At 39.9% G+C, this 26,287-nt stretch overlaps 1 protein-coding gene across 3 annotated transcripts in view; it reads left to right on the top strand.

Annotated features, from left to right (window-relative positions):
* The window catches only part of PRKG1 (protein kinase cGMP-dependent 1), an 891,251-nt gene that overhangs the window by 160,381 nt on the left and 704,583 nt on the right, over positions 1-26,287 (top strand). The gene's annotated exons all lie outside the window — the stretch shown is intronic.

Below are 26,287 nucleotides of genomic sequence, written 5' to 3'. Positions count from 1 at the left end.
TTCAAAACATGTTATTGATCTATGAGTGTATAGAGAGAAGTAAAATTCTGCTATTTCATGTCCTCTAAGTGAATGGAAAAAAGAGTTAGTAAACAGAGGAGGTCCACTGAGAAAATGGCAATTAAGAGGGGGAAAAATGGTGTGACTGGGTGCTGTGATGGAAAGAATAGGTGAATGAAGAAAGAAAAGGAGTACTTGTGGCACCTTAGAGACTAACCAATTTATTTGACTGTTACTCTGAAACCTGAATGAAGAAAGTTAATCAGGACCAGTTCCTGCACACACATCTCTCACAATGACTGACTATAATGGGAATTACGTGCCAGGAAGAGCTGCAGTATTGGCCCCAAATGATGGCCTGATGGTTAGAGGCACTGAGCACCTGCAGCATTGACTTAAAGGGGAGCTGCTGCTGCTTAACATCTCTTAGTAACAGATACTGAGTGAATAAGAAAGTCTAAATAAATGAACATGCAAGCAAACAAATCCATAAGGAGTGAGCAAACAATAAGTAGGATGAATGGCTAACGGTGGTGTGAGTTAACCTGAATTGACAAATTGAGTAAACCCTAGTGACCATTCAGAAGACTGATTAAGAAGTGACACAGCTGAGTGATGAGTAAGCTAAAGTGAGTGAGAAAGTATGCCATAAAGTGACACAGCTGAGTGATGAGTAAGCTAAAGTGAGTGAGAAAGTATATGAGCATCAATAAAACAAGTGTGCCCAGAGAGCACAATGCCCTCTCAGATAATCAGAAACCTTTATATTTGTTTGCAAAAATCACAGTTTGCACTGTGTGGATATGTTTAAAGAAGACACACATGTATGGAACAGAGAAGATACCACATGTAGTTGAATGAATACATTATAGAGTATGAGTGTTCTAAACAAAATGCTCCTGAATGATCTTCAGGCAAAAGTTGCTCCACTGAATGCATCCGATGAAGTGAGCTGTAGCCCACGAAAGCTTATGCTCAAATAAATTGGTTAGTCTCTAAGGTGCCACAAGTACTCCTTTTCTTTTTGCGAATACAGACTAACACGGCTGCTACTCCGAAACCTGTCATTATGCAAGGCACTGAATTTAGCCGTATGGAGTGGAAATCTATCAACTTCATGAAAAAACTCATACAGATACAGACAGACATCATCTTCCTTTCCAAATGCAAACAGATGGACATCATACAGTCCACTGAATGCATCCGATGAAGTGAGCTGTAGCTCACGAAAGCTTATGCTCAAATAAATTTGTTAGTCTCTAAGGTGCCACAAGTATTCCTTTTCTTTCAGTGGAGAAAATTGTGAATAATTCCAAATAACAAATATAGTAGACAATTTGATAATCTATTCATCAATAGTTCACAAACATAATAGAAAGGTGAAATTGTTCAATTTACTTGTAATGAATTATTTGCAGAGTTCTACCTAAGGCTTCAAAGGCTGAATATTTTATTTTAATTTTTCAGAGCTCTTTTTACTTTTCACCTGTGTTTTAAAATTCTAGTCCATTATCCTAATAAGCTTTTATGCATTACAGGCTATGTCTTGAGCCTGGTTTATGTTACAGTAAGGAACTCATAAACCCATCTGACTAAGTAAATCAGCTGTACTCCAGGTCAGAGTATGATATTGCATAAATCCACACCTGCTTTGCAGGTGGAATATGAAGAGTTGCGTGTAAATAAGCTGCAAGTTTCCTTTCTCTCTCTCCCTCCTCCAAAAAGCTGTTATCAAGAGATTTGCAACCAAGTCTTGCAAATTTGGTAGGTTCAGATAATCCTCCACTCTACTGTTTGCTTATCTAAACTGATCTGAGTCTTTTGAGATATGCCTGTTTACTAGCTAAGATTTTTAAATATAGTTTTTCTTTGTCTTCACCAGGATCATCTCTATTTTTGAATCTCAGATTTTTCTTCAGGAAAGCTTTTTAAAAACCCAATAGGCCTACTCAACAGGGAATCCTAATTCAAACAAGAATGTGTTTTGGTTCACATGCAATACTGTATAAAATAGCACCACTGAAAGGGTTTGGGGAAAAAGTGGAAGACATTTTCATGGTATCAATGAAGAGGATAGATGGGAAACACTTCTTTTATTCAAATAAAAATTCTCAGAATTCTACATGGGTAATTCAGAATAGCCATTGGTTCACGAATAGCTTCATGCTTAATATAAAATATAATATTAAGGCAATGTTTTGTTTGAAAATTTAAATGTACAAAGCCAAGAAATATAGTTATGTAATAAATAAAGCTATAGTTCTCAAAACAAGTGAAACTCATTAACACTGTACACAGTAGACTGTATTACTCAATATACTGTTACCTTAAGAAAAATGGGGATAAGTTACAGTGGCTGTAGGAAACATCTCTTTGGATTTACTGAATTTGGTCCATTTAAATTTTCTGTCATAATATTGTACTAATATTGGGTCAGATCATACCCAATATGATAATATGCCTACAGTCAGTGGGGGATACTTCTTAAAATTGCTGTCAACATATGCTCTATTACCTTATGCTAAGGGAAGTTATGTACTATGGTGAATCCAATATTACCCAGTCTCAATACTAAAAAATCATGAATCAGCTCCAGAAATTTTGAAATTAGCTTAAAATTACACTTTTTAAAAAAATTAATAAATTAGGGGTTCTTTTTATTTGCCTTCTGGTATTTGAGCCTTTAGCGGATAGGTTTTCAAACTTTTCTCTGCGACCATTAGGGCTAGAAACTTACTTTTAAAAAATGAGAACTAAGATTCTTAAGTAATCACATGCCTGTAGAAGCCAGAACTTTTAAAAAAAACAATTATTGTGAGATTTGTGATAAGATTGAGAGATATATTCTCACTATATTACTGACTCCTGAGTGACTGAGCAAGACAATTCGTCGTCTTGGGTTACCTACTTGCACCTAAATGGTGAAAATAATACTTACCTCTATAGTGATGTTCTGAGGATTAGTTAGTTAACATTATCACAACATTTTGAAGAAACACTAGATAAGGTTGAGAATTATTCTTGGTTTCTTATTGTCTAATTACATTTACAAAATAGGACAAAACATGCATTTTTCATAGAGGATTTACATGATTGAGATTTAAAGACAAAATTCAATATCTTCCATTGTTTGAGGAGTTGTTGTACCATGTTGGGTCCCAGGATATGGGTGAAACATGGTAGGTGAGGTATTAGCTTTTAATGGACCGACTTCTGTTGGGGAAAGAGATGAGCTCCACAGAGCTCTTCTTCTTTGCTTGTCTCTTTTACCAACAGAGTTAGTCCAGTAAAAGATGGTACCTTGCCCACCTTGTGTCTCTCATTTAAAAACAAAGCAGTTTGTTACTTAATTACAAAAACACCCAAAAAACTTTAGATATGGAAAAACATCTTTTCCCACATTTTTTTATAACTTAAAAAAAATAGCTAGTTTTTCTTTATCTATGATGTAACAGTCTGTCACTGTACCAGATACTTGATAATGGAGGCTAATAATGATTGTGTCTCCTCAAGCAAAACAATAATGTCACTATTATGATACATAATATATTTTCCAGTGTCTGTGGAATTGCTTGGATTGTGGTTCCCCTCCCCCGCAAGAAAGAGTGGGTTTTGAGTAATCTAATAGCAAACTGAAACCTTATATTTATTGGTGCTGTCATAAATATAAAGGGAAGGTAAACACCTTTAAATCCCTCCTGGCCAGAGGAAAAACCCTTTCACCTGTAAAGGGTTAAGAAGCTAAGACAACCTCGCTGGCACCTGATCAAAATGACCAATGAGGAGACAAGATACTTTTAAAGCTGGAGGGGGTGGGGGGGAAACAAAGGGTTCTCTCTGTCTGTGTGTTGTTTTTGCCGGGACCAGAGCAGGAATGCAGGTCAGAACTCCTGTAAAAAGTCAGTATGCAATCTAGTTAGATATGCATTAGATTCTGTTTTGTTTAAATGGCTGAATGGAATGTATATTCCTGTTTTTGTGTCTTTTTACAACTTAAGGTTTAGCCTAGAGGGATTCTCTATGTTTTGAATCTGATTACCCTGTAACGTATTTACCATCCTGATTTTACAGAGGTGATTCTTTTACTTCTTCTTTAATTAAAATTCTTCTTTTAAGAACCTGATTGCTTTTTCATTGTTCTTAAGATCCAAGGGTTTGGGTCTGTGTTCACTTATGCAAATTGGGGAGGATTTTTATCAAGCTTTCCCCAGGAAAGGGGGTGTAGGGATTGGGGAGATTTTGGAGGGAAAGACATTTCCAGGTGGGCTCTTTCCCTGTTATATTTGTTAAACGCTTGGTAGTTGCAGCAATAAAGTCCAGGGACAAAAGGTAAAATAGTTTGTACCTTGGGGAAGTGTTAACTGAAGTTGGTAAAAATAAACTTAGGGGGGTTTTCATGCAGGTCCCCACATCTGTACCCTAGAGTTCAGAGTGGGGAAGGAACCTTGACAGGTGTATATTTCTAAAATATGCTGCATGAAGTATACTGAATATTATCAAGCAGGAAATGTATGATTTACTTTTTCATGTTACAAATTATGGAAACATTTGTGCCCTTTATTGCTGCTTTTTAAAGACTATCTTATACAGATATTTCAAAAAATACACTTTTTTTCCTTTTTTTGCATGTTACAGCACTATCAGCTCTTCTGTATTTTGGGTGGGGAATTCTTTGGAAAACTAGAGAACTGCAGTGAATTAGTAACAGTGCAATAAGCTGAAACCTGAGCTAATGTATGACACCTAATGCAATGATTAGAATAGGTGTACTGCGTATTGATATTAAATAGACAAGACTTTCAAACAATAGTTTTCAGTAAATAATTTGCTACTTAATACACAAGAAAATGAAAAAAAAAAAGGGGGGGGGGAGGAAATCTACCCCAAGTAGTGATTTCTAGGGAGAAGAGACAGAGATTGCATGGAGTCTTCTAAGCACTTTGCTGCTGGTGGTCATCTTCATGTGGAGGACACTCATGCTACAGTGATGGAGCACTACATTTGTCTGAGTTTAACATTTTCACTGTTATAACGTACATCAGTTAAACTGCTGTGTCATACTCAGATTTTGTGTTTATTTTGTTGTGTTAAACTGTGCAACTGAGCCTTGTGTCTACACCGTGCAGTTGTAGTGCCTAGTCATATTGGCCGCTATTCTGGAGTTCTTGGGACTATTCCCAGGTCTACTCCCATTTTGGTCAGTTTTCACACCAGATTGTGGGATTCTTCCTAGAGGCCATGGGGAGTTTGGGCATAACTCCTATTATTTCCTCTCTGTATCCCAGAGCTCACCTGGTGCCAGTGGCATTCCCAAATTAATCTGTCATCATGGAGGAGGCCCAGAGGTATTCTATCCATTACTGAGTTAGAAAAGCAAATTATGGTGTATTTGAGAGCCTGCATTGTGGTGTCTGTGGCAGCAATCAGGAGGCAATGGGAGATTTTGCATTCATTCAAGTGGAGATAGTGGAAATTGAATTCTCAGTCTGATCAAATCCCAGGTGAATTTCTCTGATTTACTTTCTGATGACTTTCCCTCAGTGGAACTGTGCTTTTGGTTCAGGCCAATGAGACCAGAGAGTTCTGGAGACCTGGGATGATTAGCACCAGTTCACCACCTTTAATGTTGGCTGGTTGGAAAAAGTTCCCTATGCCAAGATATACAGAAATTAAATACTATTAACAAGAATGAAACAAGGAACTCTCTCTTCTTTTCCTGTACCATAGATATTAATAGGGTGAATGTACCAACTCTGTAAATCTATCTCCCTGGCTTACTGGAAATCTTAACCAGGGCGTGGAACTACTAACATCAACCAGAGTTACTGTAGGATGCCTGTGGGGTGTGCTTTTGGTAAGCTGGTGGAGGTTTCTGATTACTTTGACTGTGCTGTGGATCAACTGTCCCACATATTAACTGTTGTATTTTTAACAACATTTGTGGAGCCACAAAGAGGAAGTATTTGCTGATGACTGGGGATAAGAGATGTCAAGGTTCCTCCCCCACTCTGAACTCTAGGGTACAGATGTGGGGACCGGCATGAAAACCTCCTAAGCTTATTTTTACCAGCTTAGGTTAAAACTTCCCCAAGGTACAAATTAATTTTATCCTTTGTCCTTGGAATAACCACTGCCACCACCAAACTCTAACTGGGTTTACTGGGAAACGTAGTTTGGACACGTCTTTCCCCCCAAAATCCTCCCAACCCTTGCACCCCACTTTCTGGGAAAGGTTTGGTAAAAATCCTCACCAATTTGCATAGGTGACCACAGACCCAAACCCTTGGATCTGAGAACAATGAAAAAGCATTCAGTTTTCTTACAAGAAGACTTTTAATAGAAATAGAAGTAAATAGAAGTAAAGGAATCACCCCTGTAAAATCAGGATGGTAGGTACCTTACAGGGTAATTAGATTCAAAACATAGAGAATCCCTCTAGGCAAAACCTTAAGTTACAAAAAAGACACACAGACAGAAATAGTCATTCTATTCAGCACAATTCTTTTCTCAGCCATTTAAAGAAATCATAATCTAACGCATACCTAGCTAGATTACTTACTAAAGTTCTAAGACTCCATTCCTCTTCTATCCCCGGGAAAGCAGCATACCGACAGAGAGAGACCCTTTGTTTCTCTCCCTCCTCCCAGCTTTTGAAAGTATCCTGTCTCCTCATTGGTCATTTTGGTCAGGTGCCAGCAAGGTTACCTTTAACTTCTTAACCATTTACAGGTGAGAGGATTTTTCCTCTGGCCAGGAGGGATTTTAAAGAGGTTTACCCTTCCCTTTATATTTATGACAAGAGATATGGAAGCTATTTACACTGATTTTTATTTTGGATATAGTCCAGTTCATTCAATTAGATGCTCTAGACATTAGCATTCCAGTGCTGCAATCTTAGCTGTGTCTGGATGTGTTCCTCACTTCACAGAGCAATGAGGACAATGACCTTCTCACCGCTGCGGCAGATGAATGAGGCATTGTGAACAAAGAAAATGTTGGTACTGAAAAAATGGAATTTGCTCACTTTGAAAATAGTTCACAAATGTCACCACTACTAAGATAACCTCAAAGCAATTCACTATAGAATATCAACCAGACAGGTCATTTCTGCAGCGAGGGACAGCTAGGAGAAGACTTATTTACATGTATTTAGTTACCTTGGAAGTGGGGATATATCCATACATGCACTATACTGTAGTAACTCTCACTGATGCAGACTTCTCTTAGATATGAATAGGGTAACTTGCATTGATGGATGCCGAGAACACCACTGATAGGAGACGTGTGCAGATGCATGACAGATCCCACCAAAGGAAGGGAAAGACGATTCTTGATGGTACTTTCTAATTCAAATAAGCTCCAAGATAGAAACTGTGTGTTTAAGGTTCATCTTCATATATGGTATGTGATGACATTTCATACCAAATATTTAGTTTCTGACAATTAAAAAAAAAGTTTATTAAAATTACTGCTAAAGTTGTATAGCTTAATCTTAATCTACATTGTGATAAATATGCCATTTGCTAATTTTGACACATTTTAGTCATTTTGTACTGTAACTAAGTATCAGTGAGTTGGATTCCAACTGCCCCTGAGGCAAGCTGCTGGTATTTGCATTTGAATTGCTTTCCTGAGTCAGTCTAAACTTTAATTTTCAATTTCTCAATTCTTTTGCAGTTCAAATTAATCAAATAAATTGAAGATGAAATTTTGCTGGCTCTGTTCCTATAGTTACAAGTGTCACTTTTGTACAAGTTCAGGAGTAAGGCTTGCTGTCTTAGTGTTTCCTTGTTTGTCCCGTTCCAGTTAGGTCCTGAAGTCCCATAAAGGATAGTGTACTTTTGCTTGGTCTGTGGCATTCGTACTCAAATCAGAAGGTAGAAGGCAGGGGAGAAGCTAGTCAAGGGGAGAGGCTAGTCATTAGGAGAGCGGGGGGAGGGTGTGGGGGGGTGGAGCGGTGGGGGGGCATTAGCTAGACTGTAAGCTCTTTAGTGGGCAAAGACCATTTTCCAGCCTGGCTATGTACGTATAGTGCCTAATATTATGGACCCTAATCCAGATTGGGGTCTCTAGGTTGAATCACAAGAGAAGTAAATGAAGATGATAATTTGCTTGCATCATAAGAGTCTGAAATCACTTCAATTTTTTCAGTACATTTTAAAATGTTTGGATGACATGAACTTTCTTCTATATTGATGTTGAATCTTGAGAATAAAGTGAAGCAAAATCAGACAGCCCCTAATACAAGTATATGTGGCAGCCCACAGTAACACTCAGCTATTGATTCAGTACATGGATGAAAGAAAAACGTAACTTGATTACACACACAAGACCTGTTTCCTTAACAAGAAAATAGGATTATAAGTGGCTGTCTAGCTTACAATTTGAATGCTAAAAATAATAAAATGCACCAGAATATGGTATTTGTTCCCATTATTATGTATTTTATTGGTTAAGCACTGTCAGTGTTTGTGGCCCTGTCAATGAGCTCATAGGGAAGTAGCTTCACATGACAGTAAAAGTCAATTCAATACACCAATCCAATGGTAATCCAGTCTGTAACAACCAGCATAGCCATCATTACGGAGGTAGTGTGACCATAAGAGTACCCCGGAGGCTAGGGGGTTACCTGGTATTTAGCAATTAATCTGAGCTGGCCTGATCAGCTGAGTGTATCCCACATGCTGTTGTCATGATATTTATTTAAAAGATGTCTTGTAATATTGTGACATTCTACAGGATGCAACCTGAACTGCTGTGTCCCCTTAGTTCTCCAGCCTGGGATGCCTTTTACACTGCTTGCTGTAGTGGACAGCAAACCACTCTGGGCTCTGTTCACTCTCAGCCACCAGGATTCAAAGTCACTCCCACCTGAGTACATGAATGCTATGCCCAGTCATCCATGAATACAAGGCAACACCCATATATCCCTCAGTCCCAGGCTTGCCCCCCATTCCCCACAGAAGTGTGCATCTTGTACCATTCAGTAGAGCACTGGAGCGTACAAGCTCATAAATTAGCCCATCATTCGAACAAAGGGTAACAAATACATACTTGTTGTCTCAAGCGGAGGCTTCCCAAATACTTCAGTCAAACACACTGGTTTAGATAAAACAAGTTTATTAACTAGAGAGAGATCAATTTTAAGTGATTTACAAGTGATAAGGCATAAAAGTCAGAATTGGTTACAAAAGAAGTAAAAAGATAAAGCCTCAATCTAAAAGCTAATAGTTCTAAAAGCAAAATAGCTTGTCTCACCATTAGCTGCAATACAATGCACAGGCTGCTTCTCTTTCCAGTCTAGGAGCACTCCCCCTTTAGTTTAGTATTCGTTAGGTATTCATTGATGTCAGGGGAGGCAGAGAGGCAAGGTGGCCCAAGGTTTTTCCCCCACCCTTCTTATGTTCTGATCCTTTGTACTGGAAAAGTATTTGCTGGGTCGTGGGGTCAGTAGTTCCATTGCAAACGTGCTCTGCAAGCTGCCCTTCAGGTGAATTGTTTTTAATTCCCCTGCTAGTGACACTCCAATGAAGGTGCCTAGCTGGCGTGCCAGTGTGCCTTTGAGAAAATAGTCTGAAGGCGTTACCCAGAACGACACTGTATTTCAGTAACAATCAGAAGTAAGATCTCCATAGATTCATATACAATGTTGATACACACATTTTAACAGGTCAGTGAAGTTTAGTAGATCATCTTTTCAAATGATACCTCACAAGGTATACTTTGTACAAAATATATCATAACCATATACAGTAACTCCTCACTTAACCTTGTCCCGGGAAATGTTTCATTCATACATTGCTGATCTATTAGAGAACATGCTCTTTTAAAGTTGCGCAGTGCTTCCTTATAAGGTTGTTTGGCAGCCGCCTGCTTTGTCCGCTGTTTGCAGGAAAAGCAGCCCAGTGGAGCTAGCGGGTGGGGGCTTGGGGCTGCAGGCCCACCCTCTTTCCCCTATCAGCTCCCCTAAGTTCCCTGTGCAGCAGCTGCCCAGCAGGTTATCAATTGCCAGGCAGTTCAGCTGTCCCTCCCCCCCACTGCCATGTGCTGCTCCTGCCCTCTGCCTTGGAGCTGTTCCTGGGAGCTCCTGCTTGCTGTGTGTGGGGGGGGAGGGGTGCTGATGTCAGGGTGTTTCCCTCCCTCCACTCCTGTACCCCATTTCCAGAGAGTGGAGGGGAGGTTGGGGAGGGGGGGAAGACAGGGCTCAGGATGGAGGGGCTAGCTGGCAGCAGCTGTTGTCTCAACTTTTCTACTGAAAGAGGCAGTGTACTTAGAGTGGGGTCAGCGTACTTAAAGGGGCAATCCGTGTCCGTCTCTCTCACACACACATGCACCTCCCGGCACTTTGAAAAGTGGAGGGAGTTGTGTGCTCCAGTGGGATAGAGTGGGTTCATCATCACGTTCAGTTTCCACAGGGAATGTTTGCAGCCACTGCCATGCATCTATTGTGTCTCCTCCCTCCATTGATGCTGCCTTGTAGAATGTGAGGCTACATTAATAACGTGTTAACCCTTGAGGGCTCAGCCAAGTGCTAGTTCATCATTTAGCAGCAAGGCTTTCCCTGGAAATATCCCACCCTCTGACGCCACCACCTCAACCAAGCTTCACAATCATCATTGCTGTGTACAGTATTAACTTGTGTGTATGTATAAATAAAATGTCTTGTGTCTGGCAAAAAAAAAATTCCCTGGAACCTAACCCCTGCTACTTACATTAATTCTTATGGGGAAACTGGATTTGCTTAACATCTTTTTGCTTAAAGTAGCATTTTTCAGGAACATAACCACAACGTTAAGCGATGAGTTACTGTACAAGTGGTGAACATGAGGTACAGGGTGTCACATGGGGTACAGTATCACAACTATACCATTGGAAAACTAGTAACACATTGATCATTATCTTGTGTGATGTATGTACAGTTAATATATGGAAAATTATAACTATGCACTGGAAATATGTTCTGAAAATGTGTGTGGCAGGTACAGTATAAGGCACCCCAACCTAGACAAAGGAATGTAGTTTCACCTGCTTGAATGTGGCTCCAGTGTAAATTGTCCAAGAAGAGACCGTGGAAGTATATTTACATAAAATGTAAACAAAGCCATCAAACTATAGGGGGGAATAGTCACTTAACCATCACGACAGGGAGAGGAGACTGCAAAAATTAACATGGTCTCAGCTCCCTAGTGGACACAACAAGCTGAGCCCCCAGAAGGGCTTCCTGACTTTGAAACCAAAGATAAACTTTGAAAATATAAGCAGAGAGAGTGAGCCATTTTTGGCATCCTTCACTGGAGGAGACAAAGAAACCAAGCACTTTGGGCTCTGTTTGGATCATGGCTAAAGACTGGCCAACCATGTTGGAAGAATGACTGTGGTGAGAAAGCTATTCTGAACAAAAGGCTCTAGTTTGTTAACTTTAGTTTTAGTCTTAGAAACATATTTTTGCTGTTTCTTTTTAACCATTTCTTTCCCAATTTTTTCTCCTTGGTATCACTTAAGTATCTATTTTTGTTAATAAACTTAATCTTGGTTTACTATATAACTATCTCAGTGCAGCGTTTCAAACTGAAGAGTAAAATCCTCAGCCAAACTATCAGTCGGATGCTGTGTTCTGTCTCTTTAAAGGAGCAGCAAACTTAGTAAGGTTTTGTGAGTGAGAGGGGCTGAGCACAGCAGAGGAGATGGTTTTGGGGAGATTCAGGAGTGGAAGGCCTTTGGTATCACCCTGCCAAGGAGTAACTAGGCTTAAGAAAGCCAGGGTGAGGTCACTGTACTGCTGGTGTCCAGGCTGTAAGCCAAAGCTGCACAGCACAGAAGCACCCAGGGTTACAGGGCAGACAGTATCACAAGCCCCTTACTGATCTGGGCAAACCCCCAAAACAGCACAGGCAGGACATAGTTTTATTGATACATTTTTTCTAAATGTTTTCATTACTTTGTGTGAATTTGCCATTATTCAAAATGACTTGCTACTTGTTTTTTCTGAACAAATGTGTATTGATCAAATAACTTCCTATGCAAATCCCTCTTTCCTAGAAAATAGAATTATATGTGCATTTGTCACAGGCTTATTCTTGTTAAGCTGATCATTTCAGAGGTTATGCAGGGTTATGTATTCTTCCAACCCTTCATTCTTTCAAGGTGACATTTCCTAATTAAAGAATAAAATACGACAGTGCATAGTGAACAGCACAGCTCATTATTAAATGACACCAGAGGTGATATCCCCAGCCACCTTCTTCTCTTTTTTACTCCTCTTCATTCACTTTCAGTACACAACTCGGTTGGTTGTAAGACAAGTCAGTGAAAGAATGAGTGCAGTCAGATATGTATGCAGTGTACGCTGACTGAGGCTATTATAAATTTTGTAAAGCTATAGCCTTAGCCTCTGGATTTCCTCTACATTACTTTTGTCTTTAAAAATTGGTAACTGCACCAATAAGCCTTTTTTTTCCTTCAAAAACCTAGTTTCTTGTAGATCCTAGACATTATTAAATCTGTCCTTGTGTACAATAAGAGCTATCATAAAGCATGTGCATAGCTTTGTTTGTTAAGAGCTACAAGAAGTTGTGTGGCCTCTTAAGGAATCACATGAAGTGAATCAGAGATTCAAAGCTACAGACCAATACAAAACTTGAATTAAATGCAGCCTATTCATCTAACCTGGTTATTAAAAACTTCTGGGGGGTCAGAATGAGTTTCCATGACACAGAGAAAAAAATGGGTGAGGTAATATCTTTTATTGGACCGACTTCTGTTGGTGAAAGACACAAGCTCTTGAGTTATACAGAGTTCTTCTTCAGGTCTGGAAAAGTTGCTCAGAGTGTCACAGTTAACACAAGATGGAACAGATTATTGAGTGTAAGTAGTTAACACACATTTCAAGGGACCATTCAAGACGAAGTGGTCAATACCTCTGCAGTCATAGGACAAAAAGTGGGGGGTGAATTTAGTGGGTTATAGATTGTTGTAATAAACCATAAACCCAGTGTCATTATTCAGACCATGATTTTTACTGTCTAGTGAAGTTATGAATTTAAGCTCCCAGGTTCATCATTTCCTTGACTGAGAGGTCAGCTGTGGATTGATCGTTTTGTGAAAAGTATTCACCCACAGGTGATGAGGAGTTTTTGTCTTTTATCATTTTCCTGTGTAAATTTATTTGAGAGTAATATTTGTAGTAATAGTCTAGTTTCATCTACATGGTTATTGGAGGATTTAGTGTGTTGGATGAGGTACATCACCCATTGTGATAGGCATGTGTAGGACCCATGAACCTTAAAAGGTGTGTTGTGGGGGGTATTGATTATTGCATGGTGGAGATATGTCTGAAGGTTTTGTATCTGTTCTGGCTGGGTCTGGGGCCACTTTGAGTTGGTGGGTCCTGGCTGGTGGGAAGCTTGCTTCTAATGATGAGGTTGGGGACTTGTTTGAAGGCCCGAAGAGGGGGTTAAGGAAAGGTGTCTTTCAGGTTCATTGTTTAATGATAGCCGATATGGGTTCCAGTTGGGCTGGAAGGTGAGAATTAGGGGTGTGTGGTTGGAGAAGGAATTTTTTTTCATATTGAAGCAGATTCTCTGGGGGATTTGGGTGGCCCATTCCACGATGAAATCTACTTCTCTGTCATTGTCTGGTGAAGGCAGTTTAAGTATGTTAATGTTTGTATCCTAGACTTTCTCCTTGGAGCATATTCTGTGATATCTGAGTCCCTGGCTGCAGATAATAGATTTCTTGCTGTGTGTGGGTTGGTTACTGGATCTGATAAGGTAAGTGTGGTGATCCATGGGTTTCTTGTATATAGTTGTGTGTGGGGTTCCATTGTTGAATCTGATTGTGATGTCAAGGAAGTTTAATGGTAATTGCAGATAACACTCTGTAGAATATTCCCACACTAAGTCGGGAGACTAAGCCGACCCGCTGCCACACACCTGGGCCATGGTGGCCCTGCCTGCACTCCCCCTTGCTCCAACCCTTCTCTGAGTCCCCCATTGCCTCCCGCTGCCTGGTGAGTCCCTTCTCACTCCTTTCCTCCACTCCACCCCCACCACTGGAGGTCCCCACTACTCACCACATGCCTTCCTCCCTGCAAGACCTGCCCGCCAGTCATCGCGTCCCTCCTCATTCCCCCTCCCCGTGAGATCTCCTGCTCACCAAGTCCCTCCTCACCCCTCCTCCTCCATGAGAACCCCCCCGCCTGCTGCGTCACTCCTCTCCTCCATCCCCGCCTCCATGAGACTCTCCTGCCTGACGCTTTCCGCGCCCCTTCTCATCTCCCCACCCCACCCTGGTCAATGCAGGGGAGGGAGGTGGTGGTGGGGGGCCGAGCAGGGAGGGGGAAAAATGGGGGAAGGAGCAGGTCTAGGGCACAGCAGAGGCGGAGTGTGGGTGGGGCCAGGGGCAGAAGAGGCGGGGCTGGGACAGGGTGCTAGCCTCCCACAGAGGAAGCTTCACCTGCCACCCATGCATGAATGGGCACTACAATATGTGAGAGACAAGATGGGTGAGGTAATATCTTTTTCTGGGACCAACTTCTGTTGGCGAGAGAGAAACGCTTTTAAGTTACACAGAAGAAAAAGAGCTCTGTGTAGCTCGAAAGAGCGTCTTTCTCACCAACCGAAGTTGGTCCAAAAAAAGAAAAAAAGAGAGATTACCTCACCCAGCTCGTCTCTTTAATATCCTGGGACTGACACAGCGACAACAACACTGCATCTTTACAATATGTGTTAACTACTTATGCTGAACTATCTGTTCCACCTTGTGTTTAGCTGGGGCACTTTCCCTTCCCAGTACCTTTCTCAGATCTGAAGAAAACTCTGTAGCTCAAATCCTTGTCTCTTTCACCAGCAGAAGTTGGTCCAATAAAAGATATTACCTCACCACTTTCTCTCTCTAATATTCTGGGGCCAACAACATTGCAAATTTCCACTACACAGGTAGCTGAAAACTAGAGAATTACAATATAAATATGGTACTTGTATTCCTAAACCTTTCTTGTTTTACAAAGGACACAGTTTAATTTTTAGCTCTAGCTTGTCTCAGGATTCAAGTTCCGTAATCACTTGGGTTTGCAGGGGTGAGCTATTATATCTCAGCTTGCCCTCCAGCAATAAATTAAAATCAGTAGAAATTGGTTGACTAAAACTCCATATACCAGTTTTAAAATGTAGATTACAAACTATTGAACATATTTAATGTGGAAATTAATATTTGTGATAATATGAACATTAATGTGGGGAAACCTTGAACCATATATTGGTCACCTTTGATTCTACAGCAGTTCAGAACTTTTCCTTCCAACTCTTTTTAGTTAAAAATACTTTAGTTTTTGTCAAAACAAATTTATGATGGAAATGTCTGGTTTTGACAGCATTTTAAGTTTTTCCATCAAAAACCTAAAAAATCCTAATGGCCAAACAATTTTTAGTTTTCAGACTTTTGATTAAAACCTTAGAACTTCAGAAGAAAAAAGTCAAATAAAATGAAAACTTTGTAGTTTTAATCTAAATATTCCGTGAGGACAAAAAACATTTCCCAATCAGCTATGATTAATTCCTCTTTGGGCCTGAAACTGAGGTCATTCATGAAAACGTGAATTTCTTCAAGTATAACAATAAAAGTAAAATAGGTTATGGTCTAAATGGTATCTCTATGCTGTAATTAAACATCTCAGATTTATGGGGCTCGAGCTACAGGGCTGTTTATTTGTGCTGTAGATGTTAGGGCTTGGGCTGGAGCCAGGGCTCTGGGACCCTCCCCACTTCACAAACCCAAGCATCTACACCACAATTAAACAGCCCTGGTGCCCAACTCAGCTGACGCAGGCTAGCTCTGGATTTTTAACTGCAGTGTAGACCTACCCCAAATCCCTAATAAAAGGGAAGGAAGCTATATAGTTTAACCAATTAAAACATCTCCTTATCAATTTACTTTGCATATGTCTTCATTGCTGATCAAACATTCTTCAAAGTATTCTATCTGAGAAAAAAGCTAATAACCATGTTTTAAATTTCCCAATTTTAAAAAAAGAAACAATGTATAGAAACAGACACTCATCCATTCTTCTTTTTCACCTGTTGTGCCTTTTACTTTGTCAGAAGGGTCAAAAAGTAGATCTCATAAAAAAGGGCAAGGTTGCTTTTTTTATAATAGTTAAACAGTGTATTGAAAATGTGTGGTTTCTGACTATCCGTATATATCTCCCTCTTCATGCCTGTAGGAAGGACAGATGAAATGCACCCAATTATACTGAAATTGAACCAAACAGATGTTGATATTACTCATCAGTATGCAGGGTAGCCAAAGAGCAGTAGCTGTATATTGGAGTTAATATTATAACAGAGAACCTTACAGAGAGGACAGTGGATTCAGTTAATGCTTTTTATTGCAACAGAACAAGAATAGCATACAACTGTCAGACATCCTTCAGGGTATAAACCAGAAACATTCCAGTCACCTACAGTTCATGTTTGTGTCTGGCTGGGGAACAGTAGGGAAAAGTTCACAGACCTCTGTTTGCTGCATTCCACTTTGCTGCTGTTTTTAACCCCCCGCTTCAAAAGCCTTTTTATAAATTGGTAGCAATATCCGAAGCCAAAAATATGTGAGTAGTGCTTTAACATTTTGGCAGAGAGCTATTATAATCGTTTAGTTGAATCACTTTGTTAGATTGCAAACATGGCAGATAAGCCATGTATTTACAGTTTATTGACACAACAGGATTAAATGATAATACACCATTCCCTGTCATTATACATGTATATTGTGTTAGGTTTACTTAAGAACATATTTCCTCATCAGAAAAATGGCAGCAATCTAGGCATCATTGTTCAAGGAAAAAGCAAATACAATCCATTTACCAGTATTTGAGCCACTTGAGAAATGTTTGTTACAGTAGAGCTCAGTAGTGGAGGGTTCATTTTCATGGTAACTTACATGAACGAGGAAGCTGCTTAAATTCTCTCTCCTGTAAATCAATCTGTTCCTGATGTTTTTTAACTGAAAAAAATGAGAAATGTCGATCTCCTAGTATGGAGTTGGCAGGGAGGGAGAGTGCAAGTAGGAAGAACTTAGCTAGAACATGAGCAATCTTTTTATTTATTTTTATTTTGGGGGTTTAAAACACAAAAAAATTCCCATACAAATTGCACCAGGTGCCCTAACAATTAATTAAAAGTAGCAATAACACAATTATGACCATCCAGCAGCTTTTAGCTCTCATTCTGGTAGCAAATTGACTGAAGCAACCAGTAAATCAAAGCAAGAGAAGATAAGTGCTATTGAATAGCCCTGAAGCCACATTTTCAGCAACCTCAATATTCCTGTATACCATGTAATTGTTTGCATTCTTGTTTCCTTCAAATAGGCATTCCACCCCCCCTCCAAAAAATAAAAAAAATCATACAGTAATTATGAGAAAAAACTGTTTTGTCTTTGTTTCATGCTTGTGTGTGTGTGTATGTGTGTGAGGTCAGCTATAGGTCCCTTTCTGATCTGATTTGATCCTCTCAATGCAGTCATGTCAAAGCACAGAGAAAACTGATTTTTAAAAGATATATTTGCTTTCTTCTATTATATCTTGGCAGGACTAGTCCAGCTGTCCTGTTGTGCCCTCAAAAACTGCTCTCTCCCTCATGCAGTGCTTCCTAACTGTTGACTTTTGAGGAAAATACACCCTATTGTGGGTATAGTGTAGCAGGGGTGGAAATATGCAAACTACCTGTAGAATCATCAAAAATCCTTCCTTCCAGCAGTGAAAATTGAGATTCTGGTTCTGACACTGTTACATGCATACAGTGAAACAATAGGCCATTGTATTAGACAACTTTAAGAGTCTTAAGAGTCCACTTAATAGTGCTGCCGAACGTATAATTCTGCAAAGAGACTACTTCATTTAGCAATTGATTTAGTCTGCTTGTTGCATAAGAGAGGTTTCATATGTTTATATACATTCTGAGGTACATATTTCCAGGAAAGAGAGATGATGATTTGGCCAATGTTGGTGTCCAAGAAGCTGTTTTCTGGCTAATGAGATGTTCTGCTCCCTGATAGCATGTGCAAGGTTCCAATCACCTGGCAGATTCACAGACATGACTCTGCCATCACTATGAGTAAGTCATAAGCAAAATCTAAATTATGCACTGTGATAATCCATAATATGATGACTATACAGATCCCATGTTTGTGAGCCAACTGCAAACACAAAATATGCTTCCCCCCCCTCATTTCCTATATCTGCTTCCCCACCTGTGTCTGAAAGATTGGAACAAAGAAAGGTGCTGAGCATCAAGCAGAGGAGCATTTATCTAGTCAATGCTGAACTGCCTACTGGAGTAAATGAGTGAGAAGAACAGATTGGCAGAGTGCTGTTCTGTCTCAGAACCAGGGGCATCTGCTGAGAGGGTCATTTTCCCGTCTCCTATTTTTATGAAACATTACTTCTCCCTGTTTCCTTGTTTGCTTTTTAACTATTTGAAGCAGCATCTCCTGCCTCTTCTCTGTTTCATATTCTGCTTTCCCCACTCTCCCTACCCATTGACTTTCCTCTCTGCGCTACAGCACAAGGTCCTTTAATTTGTGCTTGTACCTAATAGACTTAAAAGTGAAATGTAGCTAGTTTGGGATGTTCCATTGTGTTCAGATAAGGGGCAAGGAATGATGCTGTATGATAAGAAAAGTGAAACTTGTTCAAGACAATACATTTCTGTAGGGATGCCAACAAAATAAGAAAGCTATATTGGAGAAGGGGGAAGGCTAGGAAGAGAGACAACTAGAGAACAAGTCCTGGGGAGATGCTTTTAATAGTGGTATATAGGAGACATGGTGGATAGGAGAAAGGAGTTACTTGCATTATGGACCTGTCTGAAGTTGGCATTTTGGCAGGTCTGTATCAGATCTGATGTATTCCATCTAGTGTAAGGTAATCACATCTGTGTACATATCACAAAAGGCATAAAACAATCAAATTGCAAAACTGACTCTCATTATAGAGTGAGTCCCTGTACTGGATCTCTGTGGGGTTTTGGATAGTAAGGTTGGGAAAGAGTAGAGCTGGGGAGATGCTGATCTCCATTACATGCTTTCCTCCAGCGGTGGCAGATAGTTAAGCATTGATCCTCATTTACGCTAATGGTACTAGGCACAGCATCAGTTGAGGCTTTAGGTCTGCTTCCCTCTCAGAAAGGTGTGTTTTGCATGGGGCGGGCAGGCAGTCACTGGAAAGGGGACACCGCAGCAGTGCAAATCAGATGGGCAGTTCATAAAACTTGAGTTTCCTTTCCTGTGATCCATGGGACTAGAAGGTCAAACTTCCTACTTCCATGAGGAAGTACTACACTGGCCCTCACAATTTATTTGTTCACACAAGAAATATTTATTTTGGGCTAGAACTGGGAGTCCTCATTCAAGCAAAATACCACAAGGAGTTCCGAATCATGTCTTTTGCAAGAAATATATTGGTTTATACAGAAAAAGAAATGACAGGAGAATCTGATGTTATAGGTTTCTCACACCCTCTTCAAGCAACCAGAATCTTTAGAACTGAACCCTGATATAGTTTAATATTTGCAACATTTGTCATAGACCAGAATCTGATTCTTTTTTATTACCTAAGATATTATCCACATGGATAATATATTGTTAATAGATGCAGCACTTCTGCCTAATGATGGAAAACTAAGCCAGTTCTCATATTAAAAAAACCCACAGGTTTTAGTTTGCTCACTGTCTAAAGAAACGTCAGGAATTTCAAGCATATTAAATAATTGTTGCAAGTCAGGTCCTTATTGTATCTAGAGTGCAGCAAATGCAGACTTCCATTTTATTTTCGTTGTAGTCCACCCATGAAGATAATAGTGCACAAGAGTTCTGGGGTTTATATGTGGTGTTTTGCTTAGGAATTTCCTTCATAGTGACTTAGTGTTCTATTATTCTTTAATATGTGAGCAGAACCCTTTTCAGGGAACAGAATAGAAGCCATGAAAATGCAGACTGCCCACTTACCCTGTCTTGCTCCTATTTTATTAGTGGTAAATAGAAGGTGAAAACAGACCTGGTATTTGCATATTTTTTTTCCTGTCTGAGGAGCATTATATTGTACTACCAGAAGTTGGGGAGGGAAGGATAGCTCAGTGGTTTGAGCACTGGCCTGCTAATCCCAGGGTTGTGAGTTCAATCCTTGAGGGGGCCATTTAGGGATCTGGGGCAAAAATTGGGGATTGGTCCTGCTTTGAGCAGGGGGTTGGACTAGATGACCTCCTGAGGTCCCTTCCATCCCTGATATTCTATAAGTAATTCATCTTAGTAGTTCAAAATATTATTGGTTTTCGGTTTACGTGGCATATCTAGAAAAAATGACTCTCTAAAATTGTGCATTTTTTATACCTTGAACTTTGTTTGAGAGTATTTACAAAATATATTTTGCATGTTCCAAACTGTAATTGTCTGAATAGATTCATCTGTGGCCATAAAACAATACAAACTGTTAAGATGCTATTTCAGAAAAATTGGATCCTGCCCCAAGCACCTCAGAAGTTTTCTTTTCCTTGTGTGACAAAGTGCTTTCTTTGTGTTCATGGATCAGTCTGCTGTCTATAATAAAGTGGAAGCAATTACAGTGGCACTTATGAGTGTCTTAAATTAGCATTCTTAATGATCTTGAAAGTAAAAAGAGATTGTCTTTCCAGAAAAACATGTTTTTCTAACCACCTGTAGGATGTAGTATTGTAGGATGGCTCGGTATTGAAATAGAGCACCTAAAATTTCAATGCTAAACTGCATATTTTACACGCCTAATCACAGGACTCAGGTTTTCAAAGAGAACATTATTTTGTTTGTTTTGGGAATTCAATAGTTTTGCTTTAGGAGCTTCTTGCAGATAGAGACCTCCTCAGTGTCAGCTACAGGCCAGCCTTTAGCAGCAGCACGCTCCCTGACATTCTGTCCCCTACAGTAACTTTCTCAGTGTGTTCCAGTATTCAGCAACTACTATTACATATATTTCTATTTCCCGCTCCCCCTAAAATGCAGCTTAGTTTTGGTGGCTGACCATGTCCACCAAACTGTAGACTTGAAAAAGCTGATCATATGTGAAATGATCATATGTCATTATATCTTTTGGCTGTTGTAGTCTATCTGACAGGTTTCAGAGTAACAGCCGTGTTAGTCTGTATTCGCAAAAAGAAAAGGAGTACTTGTGGCACCTTAGAGACTAACCAATTTATTTGAGCATGAGCTTTCGTGAGCTACAGCTCACTTCATCGGATGCTGAAGTGAGCTGTAGCTCACGAAAGCTCATGCTCAAATAAATTGGTTAGTCTCTAAGGTGCCACAAGTACTCCTTTTCTTTTTGTAGTCTATCTGATTGTCTCTGAGGTTTTCCTACAGATAGTGGTACCTCCTCTTGTACTGATATAGTCTCATTTCCTGATGACTGTAGCTGAGTTATGTGTTCTTCCAAATGTTCTGAAATGGAGTCATGAGCATGCAGTTCAAGATCAGTAGGTCCCAATCCCTCTGGAGATGGCTGTATATGGCTGGAGCTGTTAATGAATTTGCTTGCTTCTCTGTGCAGAATGGTTTTTGTCTTGTAGCAGGAAGATAAGATAAGCTGGGTCAACTGTTGAAACTGGTTCAGTTCCAAAAATCTTCTCTTACTGAGCTTTCAGAGTCTTCTAGAACAGTCTGTGATTCCTTCAGTCATTCTGCAAAGATGCTCCCTTAATTTGGAAACATCTTTCCTATTGGATGGCTCTTGACTTTCCTGTTCAGAAATAATGCAGTCACTGGGCACGAGCAGGTTGTGATTAATGATGCTACTTCTCCCCACTCCACTTTCTGTTTTAACCTCACACACATAAGGCTGTCTTTTCTTTGTCTCGTAGTGACTATATGAATCTGATCCTCTCAAAATGCTCAATGTTTTCCTGATTCTCCCTTCTCTGACAGATTCCTCACCAACATGCAGCCAACCAGGCTGAAGCTCAAGTTCTTGCACTTTTCTGTCATAGTATTCTTTCTCTTAGTAACTGATTTCTGAATATTGTTTTGTGCAATATAGTAAGCTTCTTTCATCTGCCTCTTCCAGTGCTCAGCATATCACTCATCAGTGTCACTTTCTGGATTTGGACTCAGTCCAAGTAATAAGACTTTAGGTAGCTTTGGGTGTTTCCCATTCAAAAGGGAAGACTCTTCTTCACCCTTGATCAACCTATCACTTTACTAATTGTGCAATTATAGGCATGCACCACTTTGTGCTGATACTCCTTCCAGTTTGATTTCTTATCTTTCTCAAGAGTTTTGAGCATGGAGAGTAAAGTTCAGGCAAAACACTCAGCTGGATTTACTTAAAAATGGTAAGGAGTTGTTTTTAGAATTTTGGATACGTGTGCATTCTTGGAGTTTTTTAAACAGCTGGTTCTCAAATTCCTTTCCTTGGTCATGGTATATTTTTGAAGGAAATATAAATTTCATTATAAAGTCATTGACAATTTTCTCAGCAGTAGTTCTGCTTTTTGTAGGGTATGCATGAATAAATTTTATGATATTATGCACAGTCACCAGGATCTTTCCTACCTTATTGGATGTGGAGCTTGCAAAGCCAATTTGCAGCAGCCTCATCAGTGAAGTGTAGAGCCTCACACCATCATCAAATCTGATTACAGGGCACTCATCAATGATGTGTGACCTTGTCTGTCTCTCTTTGGCCACAGCTGCATGTCGGATCCTTTCCTTGGCTCCAGATGTGAAGGTTGGCTGTACGTTGGTCTTGACCAGTTTGAAATTGGCTCAGAAAGCTCCACGAGTGGCATGGTAAATCAAAGGTGGATACACACATTGTTGGGTCAGTTATAAGAGACTGGTTTCTGATGTCAGCTGCAGATCATTCTTCCCACCACATCAACATCACAGAGAAATCTGGGCAGGGCAAGTGGGCCCACAATAGGTACCTTGACAACAAGCACACTTTTGGTGGTCAAAGAGGTCTGTGCATAGTGCTAGGCTTGAGTTTGCCCTAATTCTCTCAGCCATTTAGGGTGTATCATCCTCACAACAGATGTGTGGAGGAGTTAAGTTGCTTAACTCAGGAAGCCACAGTACTGGTGTGGGTTGAATTATCCCACTTATGCTATGTAGTGTTGAGTGTAGCTTTGTGTCAACCAACTTGATAGGAAACAAATGAAGCCAGACCAGAGCTATGATTAGAAGCATTTAATTCAGGCAATGTCATCACATACGTTAGATGGTTATTATCACTACAGACTGTAAGTGAAGGTGATTAGAAAGGTTTGGAGATTACCTCTTCTGCTTCTAACCCACTTTAGAACTAGAAACTTCAGTTTCCCAGAATGCAAGTGGTAGTTCTTCTTTGTAGGTGTCAGAGTTCTGGATCTACAGGCCCAAAAATCACCTAGAATTTTCCTTCTTAAACTGGAACAGGACAGCCCTCAAGTCCTCATTTGAGTTATTAGTATGCAAGGTGATTGGGTTCTGGAAATCTGGGTAGGCCATGACTGGAGGAGTGGGCAAAGCATGAATCAGTTGTTCTAAACTCCTTGATGTGGTTCTGTCCATACCACCAGTTGGTTGGCAGGTAGCTGTCCAGTTCCTTTCACATGTTTGTCTTTTTCTTTTGGAAGCCAGGATGTTCGGTACTAGAAAGGAGATTGTGCAGTGGTTTCGCCACCCATGAAAAATCCTTTATAAACCCTCTGTAATAGCTAAGGAACCCAATCAGATTTTTTTCCTTCCCTCACCATGGAAGGAATCTTTCCTTTCAAAACCTGTGCAGCAGCTATGTCTTTTGGATCCCTCAGCTGACAATATCCTTCCACAGTAACGTATCCCCTCCTTGAACAAATCTCATTTATTTGGTTGCCATTTGCTACCACTTTTCTGCAGTCTTTTGAAAATTTTCCTAACGTCTTCCATACAGTCCCTGAAATCTTTGTTGTAGATAAGCACATCATGAAGGCAGAGTGTAGAAATTTCACCTGTCAAATATTTCATGCCTGCTTCCATGCAGCAGTGTTATGGCTACAGAGGCATCAGTAAGTCCAAAAGGAATGTGAACCCATTGACATCCCCGGGCTGTAATGAAGGCAGTCAGATGTGTACTTCCCTCACTTATAAACCGCGATAAGCTTTACCTTGATCAAGGATAGAATACCATAAATTTCCACCCAAGTGGAATCTCTCGAATTCTGCGCATAGGATTTCTATCTGGAATAATTTTTATTGTTGTTGATGTTGCTTTTGTAGTCCATACTTAGTCGTAACATGCCGTCTTTCTTTCTGACACAAACCATGGGTGAAGATTACGTTGACTTACATTTTTTATCCAACGTTTGGCAAGATGATGTTTTATATAGCTCTTCACTTCTTTATACAATGTCGGAGATAGCATTATATGTTTCATGGAAAGGAGTCTTGTCAGCTAGGTTAATATCTATTTTCAAAACACTCTGCATCTGAATCATCTCTTGAAAAGGTGTTGCATTCTTTGCTCAGCATTCCTCTGACTTCCTGTTCTTCCTCTGAAGTGTTGTAGAAGGGTCCCATATTTTGTTAGAGGTTGTGAAGTGCCAAGCAATATTGATTGGTTATTGTAATGCTCATTTCCTTTCAATTCCACTTCCTGGCTTCTGTAGTAATTGTGAGGATAGATGGTCTCAACAAGCTATAAACAAGGTGACATTGTGTTCAGTGACATTCTTGACATTTACTACAATGTGATGAGATTTTCCTTTTGGGAGACTATTAAGGGTTCTGTAATATCCAGACCTTCAGGCCATGATGCGGTTTCATTTGGAATAAACCGTATGTCTCCCTCTGTGGAACTGTTTCCTGCTACACACGTCACTTTAATGGGTTGTCCTCTTGGAATAGTGATCTCTCTTGTTTCTATATTGACTGTTTAAATATCCTCTGTCCTTTTGTTCTTCTGCTGTATAAAATTAATTAAATAAATTATCTTTGCTCGATTTACCTCTGTGAAGTGCTGTGCTTAAAAAAGGAGCATTAGCTGTTCTTTGAATCATTCTAATAATTTCTTTAATGATGTTGAAGCCTATTACAGGTTGCTTTATGCTAGTGAGTTGTGAGGAGATAGGGACACACGACTTAATAGTATGATTGGCAGTAGGTAGTGATAAGCAGAATTCTATTTAACCCAACGTTCAAAAGGAATTTTAGTGCCATTGTCTGTTTTTATGTCTAGTCTTTCTTCAATGTCTAACAATTCTTCAGTGGATCTTAGTTCCAGCTCTGGAAGATGGTCATCCTTCCATTGTCAATCATTGATATCTGGGCACCTGTGTCCCATGATGCTTTTACTTTCCTATCATTGAGATTATACCACACTAAACACTTTATTCCAACTCACTTGGCAACTTCTCCTTGCTATCTAGAAGTATTTACATTTAAAACTTTGAACCACAGGATTAGGTAATTTATTACTGTTCTCTCCAGAGCTTTGCTGTGCTTGGCAGATAGTTTTGTTTTCTGTAGTGCTAGGTGACAATTCCTTGAACAATACCTTCCTGAAGACCCGTTGAACACTGCCTAAATTGTCCTTTGTCTCCTTTTTATTGGCAAAATGATTGTGACTCTCTCATTTCCCAATTGCTAGTATTGACCTCATACCCAACATTCTCTTGTCCATTGTGTACTGCCAGCACACTTGTAGCCATGACTGCACCTTTCAATTGACTTCCTTCATGGGCAATTTTGACAGTGTCCCTGGTAACTCTTCGGCATTTGTCCTTTCTGGATAGCATAATATGGGGAATGTTATAGGTCTTGCCTGCACTCATGGTCTTTGACGTTTTTGATTGCTTCATTGTTCTGTTCCATCTGAGTAGCTAATGAATTTGGCTTTGGCAGTTGTTCTTTGAAAGTAATGAGATCTTTAGTTTCTCCTTCTTTCAAAACAGAGTGCATAGCATTTATTTATTTATTATTCCGGGGACACCATCACAGGGCCTAACAACATCAGCCACACTATCAGAGGCTCGTTCACCTGCACATCCACCAATGTGATATATGCCATCATGTGCCAGCAATGCCCCTCTGCCATGTACATTGGTCAAACTGGACAGTCTCTACGTAAAAGAATAAATGGACACAAATCAGATGTCAAGAATTAGAACATTCATAAACCAGTCGGAGAACACTTCAATCTCTCTGGTCACGCAATCACAGACATGAAGGTCGCTATCTTAAAACAAAAAAACTTCAAATCCAGACTCCAGCGAGAAACTGCTGAATTGGAATTCATTTGCAAATTGGA

This window comes from Caretta caretta, chromosome 7 (assembly GCF_965140235.1).
Source record: "Caretta caretta isolate rCarCar2 chromosome 7, rCarCar1.hap1, whole genome shotgun sequence".
In the NCBI taxonomy this organism is placed as follows: Eukaryota; Metazoa; Chordata; order Testudines; family Cheloniidae; genus Caretta; species Caretta caretta.
The sequence above is the reverse complement of the archived record's forward strand: the minus strand, read 5'-3'. Positions and strand labels throughout refer to the sequence as shown.